Source organism: Mesoplodon bidens, assembly GCF_964165515.1.
Source record: "Mesoplodon bidens genome assembly, chromosome: 11".
NCBI lineage: Eukaryota > Metazoa > Chordata > Mammalia > Artiodactyla > Ziphiidae > Mesoplodon > Mesoplodon bidens.
The window spans coordinates 45,880,810-45,893,424 of NC_138167.1; the positions used below are offsets into that span (position 1 = coordinate 45,880,810).

The 12,615-nt window shown below is 41.3% G+C and overlaps 1 protein-coding gene across 1 annotated transcript in view; it reads left to right on the forward strand.

Moving 5' to 3' along the window:
* SLC11A2 (solute carrier family 11 member 2) overlaps nucleotides 1-12,615 on the forward strand; it is a 52,818-nt gene that overhangs the window by 924 nt on the left and 39,279 nt on the right. The window lies entirely within an intron of this gene.

Sequence of the window (12,615 nt, forward strand, 5' to 3'; positions counted from 1 at the left end):
CTGTTGTAAGATAGCTTATGCACGTGGTTACTATCTTGCCTAGCCAGGGAGGGTGGTTTCAGTCAGTGGTTCCCCTAACAACTCCCCCCGGAGAGACTTCATAGTCAAGATACTTCTTGGGAATCGGGGCGGAGGTTTCTTTCTTCTGTAACTACTTTCTGCTGAGGGTGGGCGTAGGCCTGCCTAGTAGAGTAGAAGTGTCTCGCCACCTGATCTAAATTGATCTAAATTCTGTGCCCGAAACCAGCATTCACCCTCGTAGTAATCAATTTAGCTAAATTTAGCCTGAAACTGTTGGACCCTGTTGGAGATGAACCTTGTTAACAGTTGAAACAGACAGAGGGCAAACAGGAGGCCTAACAGGATGGTCATCGCTGGGCCCAGGAAAGGAAGGCAGAATTTGGGGTGAGGGCTACAGGGTTCTTCTCATTGGTTGGAGGTGAGGTAACAGGAGGGCGCTCTAGGAATCTTGCGCTCAGCCTGAAGTTACCATCCTCCACCTGGGTGGGGTCCCGGTTCTGCAGAAGAACTCAAAGATATAGTTATGCATACTCCTTGAGGCGGAGCCAGGACCCTGCCCAAGGCTGCACCACCATTTGACTGTTTCTCCCCTGTTTTTGCATACCCTCCCTTTCCTGATTAGCAACTGTTTGAATCTGCCCTTTGGAATTCCAGGAAGGTCAAGGAGGCCGAATGAAGTCTATATCCTATAAACAAGAAACAGGGGACACAGAAAGGATTTGTATTCTTGAGCCCCTCAGAGTCCTGTTCAGTTTTAATTCAGGAAACTGGGCGACGATGGCTCTTGCCACTTCCTGCTAAAATGGGACATAGTCCTGCCTCAGTTTGGAGAATAGACACTGAATTGGAAATATTTCTGAGTAATGAGTTCTGAGCCACTCTCTCACTTCATCCCAGCTTACCCTTCCGCCTCCCTGTGTCCTCAAGTCCATTCTCTACATCTGTGTCTTTATTCCTGTCCTTGGTAGGTGGATTTTGAACTGCTGCACCACCAGGGAAGCCCTGGACATGTCACTTTAGTTATGAGCTTATTTCCTCTACAATAGTACCTATTTTATAAGAGTTCTGAGAAAGCCCGAGAAGAAAATGGTTGTGAAAGCTCCCACATCTGTATAATGCTTTATGGATCACAGAGCTTTATGTTAGCATAGGCTGTTTATGCTTGAACCACTCATGTATTCAGAGGAAAAGTTCTATAAATGGGTGGATTTCTACAAGTGTTAGGTGTATGGGAGTGGGTGGGATAGAAAGTTGACTAAAACATGATCTCCATCTTCAGACAATTTCTAAGTTCTCTCAACAGCCCTCAATGTATTTCTCAAGAATGTTCAGTTCTAAGACTTCCCTGGTGGTCCAGTGGTTAAGACTCCACACTTCCAATGCAGGGGGCACGGGTTCAATCCCTCGTCGTGGAAGTTCCACATGCCGTTTCTTAAGGCCAAAAAGAAGTTCAGCTCCAAAATTCTAGAACACTCCCAGAAAGAAGGGGCTAAGATCATTCAGACAGTTTTGTGGAGGAAATGAGAAGGAATTTTGCCTGGAAGGATGGAGTAGAAGGAAGACATTTCATGTGGTAAAACAATATGGCAGGAACACAGAAATTCATTCATTTTTTTCCTCAAATATTTATATACTGTTTAGGGCCTCTCCCTCCATGGCCTCTCACCCTACCATACATACACTAAGTCTTGTTGGTTCTGTCTTCTGTCTCTTCAATCATCCAGCTTCCTTCTCTCTTCTGTGCCACTTCCCTAGTCTAAGCGACAAGCCTCTAATCTAGATTACCAGAGTAGGCTCCTTACTGGTTTTCCTTTCATCTATTTTGGCCTCCCTCCAACCAGTTCTCTATGCTGTAGCCAGAGACTGCCTTTGAAGTTGCAAATCTAAGCTTGTTACTCCCTTTTGTAAAACCTTTCAACTTTCCTCTGACTCGGAGGATAAAGTTCAGACTCCTTATCCTGGCCTACAAGGCTTTGCATAATTGATCTCAGCCTACCTTCCCAGCCTCGCCTCACATCTCATGATATCTCTTTCCCCTTAGCTTTCTTTTTTTTTTAAAATATCTTTATTGGAGTATAATTGCTTTACAATGGTGTGTTAGTTTCTGCTTTATAACAAAGTGAATCCCCCTTAGCTTTCTATACTAAGAAACATGGGCCTTTCAGTTCTAGAATAGGCCAGGCAACCTTATGCCTCTGGACTTTTGCACATGTTGCTCTGCTTAGAGTTTCTTCCTTCTTCCCGTCCTCTTGGCTTGTCTTTCAGGTTTCAGCTGAAATGGCAACAATAGCTAACATTTATTGAGCAGGTACTGAGTGCCATCATTGTTCTAAGTGTATTAACGCATTTAATCCTCACTATAACTTCATAAGGTAGATACTATTGTTAGTTCAACTTTATAAATGAGAAAAATGAGGTTAAATAACCTACTTAAGGTTTGAGTCAAGATTTAAACCCAGACTGACTGGGCACATGAATTACTGCTGCACTGTACATAAACAGCATGGTATAGGAGACTCTTAACCCCACAGACCTAGGTTCCCCAGTTATTCATCTTGTAGCTATCTAAACTTATCCCTCATAGTCCTTAAATGATCATAAATAATTAACTGTGGCATTATACATTTAATGACTGTCTTCCCTGTGAGATTCTAAGCTCACTGTATTTCCAGTTCCTAGCACAGTGCCTAGCACACAAGCAGTGCTCATTAAATATTTATTAAATTAATAAATACCTTATATACCTGAATATAAGGTACTGTTTTTCCTCTCAAAATAATTCCTCAGAAAGGAAGTTGCCTTATATTTTGTGTTCTTACAAAGTCTCCTATTATAGTCCACAATGTCTGATTTTTTTTATATATGATATTTTGTTTTGAATCAAAGTATTGCTTGGGAGGATGCAGCCTGAGATAACTTCAGTCAATGCTAGTTCTGCAAGCGTATAGAGGTCACTGGATGGAATCACTTAAAAAGACAAAAGAGGGAATTTCCTAGTGGTCCATTGGTTAGGACTTGGCACTTTCACTGCTGTGGCCTGGGTTAAATCCCTGGTCAGGTAACTAAGATCCCTGCACGCTGCAAGCCGGGCAGTGTGGCAAAAAGAAAAAAAGAAAAGGAAAAAAATTTAACACAGATTTAATTAATTATTCTGGGGTTAGGACCTCACAGTTTTAAGTGTTAGATATTGTTACTAATAAGCGTTTTAAAGGCAACAGAGGGACTTCCCTGGTGGCACAGTGGATAAGACTCCGTGCTCCCAATGCAGGGGGCCGGGGTTCAATCCCTGGTCAGGGAGCTAGATCCCTCATGCATGCCACAACTAAGGAGCCCGCCTGCCGCGACTAAGACCCGGTGCAACCAAATAAATAAATAAATATTAAAAACAACAGAAAAAAAAAAGCAACAGAAAGAGGTTATATTGTGGATATCAGAAATATGCAAGCATAGCATGAATTAAAAAGGAAAAAACAACTGTCCTCAAACAATTCAGATATACGTAGGATGACATGATCTGCAAATTGAGCAAGCTGACAATAAAAGTGACTTGAATGATGATGAAGGCACTGATAATTTGAATTAAATTGTTATAAAATTTGAGTGAAAAAGCATTATATCTAAATATTTTATAAATGATTTAAAATATGTGTTGCTAAATAGTATTAGACTTAAATTTTCACTAAATTAGTAACTATTTAAAGTAGACATTTGAGTATTTCATGTATATCAGGTTGACCAAAAACTATTTTTTTAGTTCTTCTCTTTGGGGAAACAAGGATTGCCTTATATTTGAACACATATATTAAAATGTGCAGTACATTTTATTATGTGTTGTTTATTAAGTATTAGACACAAAGATGGGCTGATAGGAGCTTGCAGAGAGCAAAAAGAAAACTAGCTTGGCTGAAACAAATGGTTATATTTTAGAAATAGTCTGCTTATTCATTAATTCCACAATTATTGAGCATCTCCCCCAGGCCAGGCATTGTTCTTATTGATTGGAATAAATCAGAGGTCAGACAGATAGATTCCAGCCCCAGTATATTTCACACTGTAAAATGATTGGGAGAGGGGGTGGGAAGGGATATATGTATATATATATATACACACATACATATAGCTCTTGAACGTTGTTCTACAGCAAAAACTAACACAACATTGTAAAGCAATTATACTCCAATTAAAAAAAAGATACAGTATTCATTGATAAGGAACATACTAAAATAAAATGATTATCGGAGATACGTTTGGAATGCTAGAGCAAGGGAGGATGCTTGGGCAGACCTATGTGTGAAGATTAGGGATTTGGATTTGATTTGAAAGGTATTAGGGAATCATAATGCATTTTGCCCAAGGGAGTGACAAGATGAAAGGGATGTTTTGTAAAAATTAGCCTGGAGAAGTGTCCTCCAGGATGTATAAGAGTGGGAAAAGATGGGAGGTTAAGGATACCAGGAAGGTTATTACAAGGGTCTGGAGAAGAGATAGTGAGAAACCATCAGACTGCCCCCAAATGATGGCCATCTTTAAGTGGTTCCAGTTTTGTGGTACAATAAGTGGGAACCAGTTTGAGCTCCCCAAACCTATGCGTCATTTAGCTTGTCATCAGCATTTGCTATTCATTCAGCAAACATTGAGGGCCTGCTCTGCAGCCATTCTGCTAGGTTCAGGAAAATAAAGGCAAATACAAGGCAGGCCTTTCCTTCAAAAAACTCAGAGGATTAGTAGAGATAATTGACATTCAAAAATAATTGAGCTCTAATGTGATAGATGCTATAACAGAGAAATGTCAAGGTACAGTGAAAGTTAAAGGAAGGAGTAGTAAATTGCTAAATTCTGGTGGTGGGGGGGTCATCCATGAAGACTTTCTTTTTTGAGGAAGAGGAGGAGAAGCTCATCCCCAGGAGTTGATGAAGGGAAGGGAGAGAAAAGAAGGGCATCTACTTAATTTTGTCTGCATGTATATTTATAGAGCTCATATGTTGAAAACCATATGCAGTGAATACAGTTAGCCTCTGGCCCATCCCTTTCATTTTAGATGTTAATCTCCATGTCCCAAACTGCTTAACCCCTGTTGCGCAAGGATATCCAATTCAGTGTCGACCTCAGACTTTCCTGTGGAGGGAGGGAAACTGCAAGAGTATCTAGGAGAGGCCTGGGAAGGTGTGTGGCCTTGTACCTACAGCCAAAGATAGGTCTCAGCCTCTGGCTTCACCATGAAGAGAAGTCAGGTCAGAACTAGATGGTGGAGGAGATTGACTGGCAGATTGGGAGACTGACTGGCAGACAGTAGAGGAAGGGCTTTCTGAGAAGAGGGAACAGCATGTGTGAAGAACAAAGACTGGGGCTTCAGGGAAAGATAAATCTCTTTTGCTAGTACAGATAATAAACATAGTGATTTGCCACCTCTAGATACTAATTTATTGAGTTTGACAGGCTGATGTGGGGCAGATTATTCTTCTTAAGGCACTGAAAACATGGGATGAAAGAGTTTTTTGTTTGTTTTGTTCGTTTTGGCCACACCTCGTGGCATGCAGGCTCTTAGTTCCCAGACCCAGGGATCAGAACCCAGGCCCCCTGCAGTGGAAGCACAGAGTCCTAACCAATGGACCACCAGGGAATTCCCCAAAGGGTTTTTTTTTTTTTTTTTTCTTTTTGCGGTATGCGGGCCTCTCACTGTTGTGGCCTCTCCCGTTGCGGAGCACAGGCTCCGGATGCGCAGGCCCAGCGGCCATGGCTCACGGGCCCAGCCGCTCCGCGGCATATGGGATCCTCCCAGACCGGGGCACGAACCCGTATCCCCTGCATCGGCAGGCGGACTCTCAACCACTGCGCCACCAGGGAGGCCCCCCCCAAAGGGTTTTAATAACCAATGGTTAATGCAATTTTTATTTTATTGCATCTCAGAGCAAGATTAAAAACTATAATTCCATTTATTTTTTCTTATGTGTTAAAAATGTTTTTTAAAGGAAAAGAACAGGGCTTCCCTGGTGGCGCAGTGGTTGAGAGTCCGCCTGCCGATGCAGGGGACACGGGTTCGTGCCCCAGTCCGGGAAGATCCCACATGCCGTGGAGCGGCTGGGCCTGTGAGCCATGGCCGCTGAGCCTGCGCATCCAGAGCCTGTGCTCTGCAATGGGAGAGGCCACAGCAGTGAGAGGCCCACGTACCGCAAAAAAAATAAATAAATAAATAAAGGAAAAGAACAAAGAATATTATTACATTCATCTATGTGTCCACCACCCAAAATGAATAAATAACATCATACCTATTTTCTCCTCCCAAGTTCCATTTCCCTTCCTTCCTTTAGGCATCCCTTTTATACCAGTCCATTTTTAATACCTTAAAAAAATATGTGTACCATATACTACTTGTGGTATATATATATAGGATATAGTATTTTTATATGTTTTAAAAATTCATATAATTGGTTCAGTGTGACATTTTTCTGTTTTGTTTCCCCTCAAACTTGTTTTCAAAATTCATCCATATAGAACAAGTTCATTAATTGTAGCTTCTGTGTGGTATTCCATCACATGAATACACTCCAATTTGTTTATCTATTTGCTGCTAATAGACATGTACTTTGTTTTCAGTGTTTCATTATCACAAACTCTACATCACAGGGAACATCCTCAAACATGCCTTCTTGTCCTTATTAATGAGAGTTTCTCTTAGACAGTGTTTTTATTTCTTTTTAAGTGTAACTCACAATAAGAAATGCATTTTATATCAAGACCCAGTTCATATATGAAATAAAAGTTTAACAAAATAAAACCTATTTTTGCTAAATGCACTCTATTTCCTATTCTGTTTCATTTTTGTAAAATGCTGGATGTGACCCAATAAATTTATTTCATGACCTACTAATGGATTGAAAAACACTGCTGTAAGGCAGTAGAGCTTCTGGGTCAAAAGATGTGTGCATTTTCAACCTCAGTAAATATGTATTGTCAAGTTGCCCTCCAAAGTGATTGTGTCAGTTTTACAGGATATGAGAGTCCTAGTTTCTCCACATCTTCACCAACACTTAAAATGGTCAGACTTTCAGGTTATTACTAATCCAGTAGATGTGAAATGAATCTCATTGTCAGTTTATTTTGCATTTCCCTGATTACTAGAGAGGTAGAGTAGGTTTTTCTATGTATTATTGGTTATTTGGAGTTCTTCTTCTGGAAATTGTCTATTCATATCTTTTGTCCATTTTTTATAGGGTTGTTTCTCTTCTTCTTCTTTATTATTATTATTGTTGTTGGTTTGTAGGAGTCCTTTACAGATACCCATCTTTTTCTGATATACATGTATGTTGCAGATACCTTCTCCCCATCTCCCTGTCTGTCACTTGAATTTTAACCTTGTTTGAGATGTCTTTTATGTAGGAGGTTTTAATATTTGTTATAGTAAATTTTATCAAAATTGTCCATTTTTCATACTTTCGCTTTTTCTTAATTTGATTTAAGAAATTAGATCATGAGGATATTCTTTTTTTTTTTTTTTGGATAATTTTGAAGGTTTTGTTTTGTTTTGTTTTGTTTGACAACTTCAGGTCTTTCATTCACCTGGAGTTTATTTTTGCCTGTTCCTTTTCTGTCTTCTGAAACTTCTGGGGCTCACCATTTGATTCTTCACTACATTTCTCTCTAGTGAGAAATCTTTGGCACTCTAGGCATCTTACCTCCTCCTTCTGAGTTTTTCTCCTAGAAATAACAGGATGGGAATATAAATGAAGCTCCAAGCTTAGAAAACTAGCTCTTTGAAGGCCTGTAAAGAAGAAGCAAGTGGTAAAGATGCGGTAAAAGGAGTCATTGGGAGGAATCTCTGCAAAAGATGATACACAAGCGGTTCTTCATACTTTACACAAAGAACCTAAGGCTCCTGGAAGAATTATGCCTGTGGGGAGAAAGAAGAGTTTCTGAGAGGGCTGGCCCTTAAAGACAGGAGGTGTAGACTTGAGACAGGATCCTTATGTCCTACTTTTAAAAAAATATATTTATTTATTTATTTATTTGCTTGCGCTGGGTCTTAGTTGCGGTACACAGGATCTTCACTGCGGCATGCGGGATCTTTTAAGTGCGGCATGTGGGCTCTTAGTTGCAGCATGTGGGATCCAGCTCCCCAACCAGGGATCGAACCCAGGTCCCCCGCGTTGGGAGCACAGAGTCTCAACCACTGGACCACCAGGGAAGTCCCCTTATGTCCTACTTTTAAAGTCCTTCCACATCTACTTTCTTATTTTACCTCTCTCCCCTACCTTCAAGCCCTGTGAGCCTCTTTTTTTTTGTCTTGCACTAGCAGATTGTGAAACGGAGGCACATAGAGTCACATAGAATTTGTTGGTGAATGTAATGGAGAACCCAGGTCTCCTGATCATCACACTGGAAGGTTTCAGGCAAGCTCAGCTTGAAACCAATTTATGAGAGAAGATTTGTAAGAGAGGAGGCTAGCATTTCCAGAGGAGCAGAATCCCCAAGTATGAGAAGTAGTCTTTGATTTCTAGTGTCATCATTGCAATATTATTCGTCATCAAAAAGCCTTTATCAGTGCCTGCCTGCAATGAGCAATTAAGGTCGACACTGAACTAAATTTAGAATGTATTGCTCATGAACATGGTCTAAGAATTCATACTCTGAAAAATTAATATAATAACAAATGACATATCTTTATGACAATAAAGAAGAGGTAGACCAATCTAGCTACTGTGGACAGTAAAGAATTAACGTCAAACATGTCAGAAGTCACTGCAATTCAAGGAAAAGAGCATCGCTGGGTGAAGAGCAGTGCCTAGTAGGGATAGGTTATAGGGGTTCCAAGTTCAGGGAAACTGTTACCAACCAGTTAGGGAGGGCAGGTCTCTTGCCTTCTGACTTCTTCCACTCCCTTCCACCTGCCACACACATGCCCCACCCCAAGCTTTTCCTCTTCTAGGCAACATAACCCTTGCTAAGGCTGAAGATCAGAGGAATTTTTACTTGGCGTTAGTCTTTGAATACGGGGACCTTTACCCAGCATCAGTAGGAACCACCCTCAGGAACCACTTTGTGCTGCTGGGCACGTCCACAGCAATTAGACCAAAAGGACAGAGGTGAGGACACTCCTGGAGAGAAGGTCTCCCCACCCAGCTTCGGCAGGGTCACCCAGGATCTCTACCATCAGCCTTGATATTTCTTGTGGCACACGGCTCATTATTCCACCTGCACCATTCACTAAGCTTCTCCTGGGTTCAGATTCTGTGGGAAAAAGGAAGTCCCTGCTTCAAGGTACTCTCAGTCCAGGCACATCTGCATATTCAGCAAGATTCATAAATGTCTTACCTAGCTGAATCAATATTAGAAAGACTCCATGGATTTTGCAGTTTAATATCACTCTCATAATATCACTATCAAAAGTTCTATAATGTAGGAAAATAAAGGATTAATATGTTCACACACACATGCAAATGTGTATGTTGCTAAATGCACATGTATTGCTCAGGGGGAACTCATTGGCCCTGTCTCAGGGTCTTTATACTTGCTTTTCCCTCTGCCTGGAAGTTCTCCTCCAGATAGCTATTCATGTGACTTGCTCTCTCACTTCGGTCAGATGTATCCTTCAAGGTGAGGTCTTCCCTAACCAGCCCCTCTAAAATAGTCCTTACCTCCCACGTCTGGCTCTTGCTGCTCCTTGCCTTGCTCTTTAAATTTATTTTTTAAACAGAATTTATCACTGCCTGACATATGCTTACTGACTTGTTCATTATTTGCCCCCCTGTCCCCAGAAAGTAAGTTCCTTGAGCGGGAACTTTGTATGTCTTGATCACTGCTATTTTCCCGTGTCTAAACAGTACCTGGCACATAGTAGATCCTCAATGCTGTATGAAATGAATGCAATCAAATGAAATGGAACAAACGTATGTGTTCGTGTGTCCTTTTTCTAATGTTGTATGGTGACATTAAATAGAAGAGACCGAGATGTCTTTCTAAACTAACCCTATTCAGCTTTGGAAACTTGGTCATTCTGAATCTCTGACCCCACCTCTTGAGAAGACTCCTCACCAATCTCTGTTTCAGTCCAGGTGACTCACCCTCTAACTCCAAGGGTCAGCTTGTGTCCCAGGCACCCCTGGCCACTATTTTTGGTTTGAGACTTGGCTCATAACCCAAGCTAGGTGTCAGACAGAGCCCTGAGATTTTTGCTGCAACAATAGGGGAAAAGATACTCTGCCTGCTAGCGGGGAGGATTCCATCAAGCCCAGAGCAGATGGTGGCCATCATCCCACCATGCAGGCGGAAACTGTCTGAGAATAAAACCACCCTGGGACTGAAGTAGAGCCCAGAGTGAGAGGGAGGTAGAAAGAAAGAGACAAGTGGACAGCAGCTTGGTTGATATTATCTGAGTCCCCAGATGAAGCCCTGCCCAAAGCTAGCTATACCATTGGGTTACGGGAGTGATTCAGTTTGCTTTGAACACAATCATTCTGAATTGGGTTTCTATCACTAGTAATCAAAAAACAAAACAAAGGAATTCCCTGCGATCCAGTGGTTAGGACTCGGCACTCTCACTACCAGGCCCGGGGTTTGATCCCTAGTCAGGGAACTAATATCCCGCAAGCTGTGAAGAGTGGCCAAAAAAAAAAAAAAAAAAAAAAGTATGGGACTTACCTGGTGACGCAGTGGTTAAGAATCCTCCTGCCAATGCAGGGGACACGGGTTCGATCCCTGGTCTGGGGAGATCCCACATGCTGTGGAGCAATTAAGCTCGAACGCCACAGCTACTGAGCCTGCGCTCTAGAGCCCACGAGCCACAACTGCTGAAGCCCGTGCGTCTAGAGCCCGTGCTCCGCAACAAGGAAAGCCACCACAATGAGAAGCCCGTGCACCGCACCAAAGAGTAGCCCCCCACTTGCTGCAACTAGAGAAAGCCCGCGCGCAGCAACGAAGACCCAATGCAGCCAAAAAAAAAAGGAAAGAAAATCATGTCTAATGCACATTTAGCTGTACTACATCAATTTTCACTTGTTTGCTAAATGACACATGCAGCTTTTAAAACTTTTGAACATTTATATAGCTTACAAAATAATCTTGTATATATGTATCACATATTTTTAAAATTATTTATTTATTTTAACATCTTTATTGGAGTATAACTGCTTTACAATGGTGTGTTAGTTTCTGTTGTATAACAAAGTGAGTCAGCTATACGTATACATATATCCCCATATCCCCTCCCTCTTGCGTCTCCCTCCCACCCTCCCTATCCCACCCCTCTAGGTGGTTGTATCACTTAATTTTAATATGAGTATGTGAGGTACGGTATATTCTTTTAGTAGGCTAAACTGAAGCTCAGAGAAGTCAAGCAATTTATCCAACAACACACAGCTAATAAATAGCAGAGCAAGAACTCTAAGTAGTTATTTGGCTCTAAGTTCAAAGCCTATTCTATGGCTCTTCAGCTGCTTTCTTAATTACCTGTAGAGTTTCTTCCTGATTTTTTTTTTTCTCTTAATAGAAGAGAAACTCTCTTAAAGACAGGACCTTGCTCCTTGCCTTGAGTCTTTTAATCCCTAGGGCAGCTCCCTGGAATGAGCAGGGCTCAGTGTGGAGGGTTGGCTTTCACAGATTGCAAGGGTAGAGTTTGCCAGGTCTGTTCTCTCGTCAAGGAGCTTGTAATCAGCTGGCTGAAATAATGCATATGTATTACAGTCGTGTTTTTCCACCTTTTCTAGACTACTACAGTAAGAAATAAATTTTACATCAACCCAGTATACACACACACACATTATTAAAATAAAGTTTCACAAAATAATACCTACCTTAGTACTTGTGACAGTCTCTGATATTTCCTCTTCCATTTTTTAAAAATTCTGATTGTGATGCACTGAATTGATTTCATAATCCAATCATGTACTGAGACCCAGTTTGAAAAGCACTGTTACAGATCACATATATATATATATATATATATATAAAGTCAAATCCAAGCTGAAGTTCAATATTTCACGTGCTTGTTAAGTACTAGTGATAGGTGCAGTAAATGATGTAAAGTTAATGTGCGGCTGTGTCTTTATGAGGCTCACAACGTAGTGGCAGAAATTAGATAATAAATAATGAGTAAAAGAAAAAATATGAGCCCAAAAAAGCACAAAGATTCAGGAGCAGAAGAGGTCACATCCCATGAGAATCAGGAAAGGCTTTAAGGGGTGGGTGGCATTTGAGTTAGGTCTTGAAAAATGGACAGGATTTCAGTACTAGAAGTGTGGGTGGAGGTAACAGTAGGAGCCAAGGCACAGGGTCAGGCAAGCCCAGGTTGTGTTCAGGATGGAGAGAATATGAAATTCAACAGGAATGAAGGGTTTACATGGTGGAGAGATGATGAGGTGGAAAGAAGCCTGGAACCATGGTGTGGGGAGCCTTGAATGTCAGATGAAAAATCTATTCTGTATTTAAATTTGATAATGTGGGCAAAACATCTTCCACATGGCACTCAGTTAATGTGTGCTCTCTTCCCCTTCTCCTCTTCTCTGTAGGCAGTAGGGAGCTTTTGGAAGTTTCTAAGTGGGGAAGAGAAAAGATCAGATTGATCAGGAGGATCTTGAGGTTGTTGAGGTCAGAGGAGTGGAA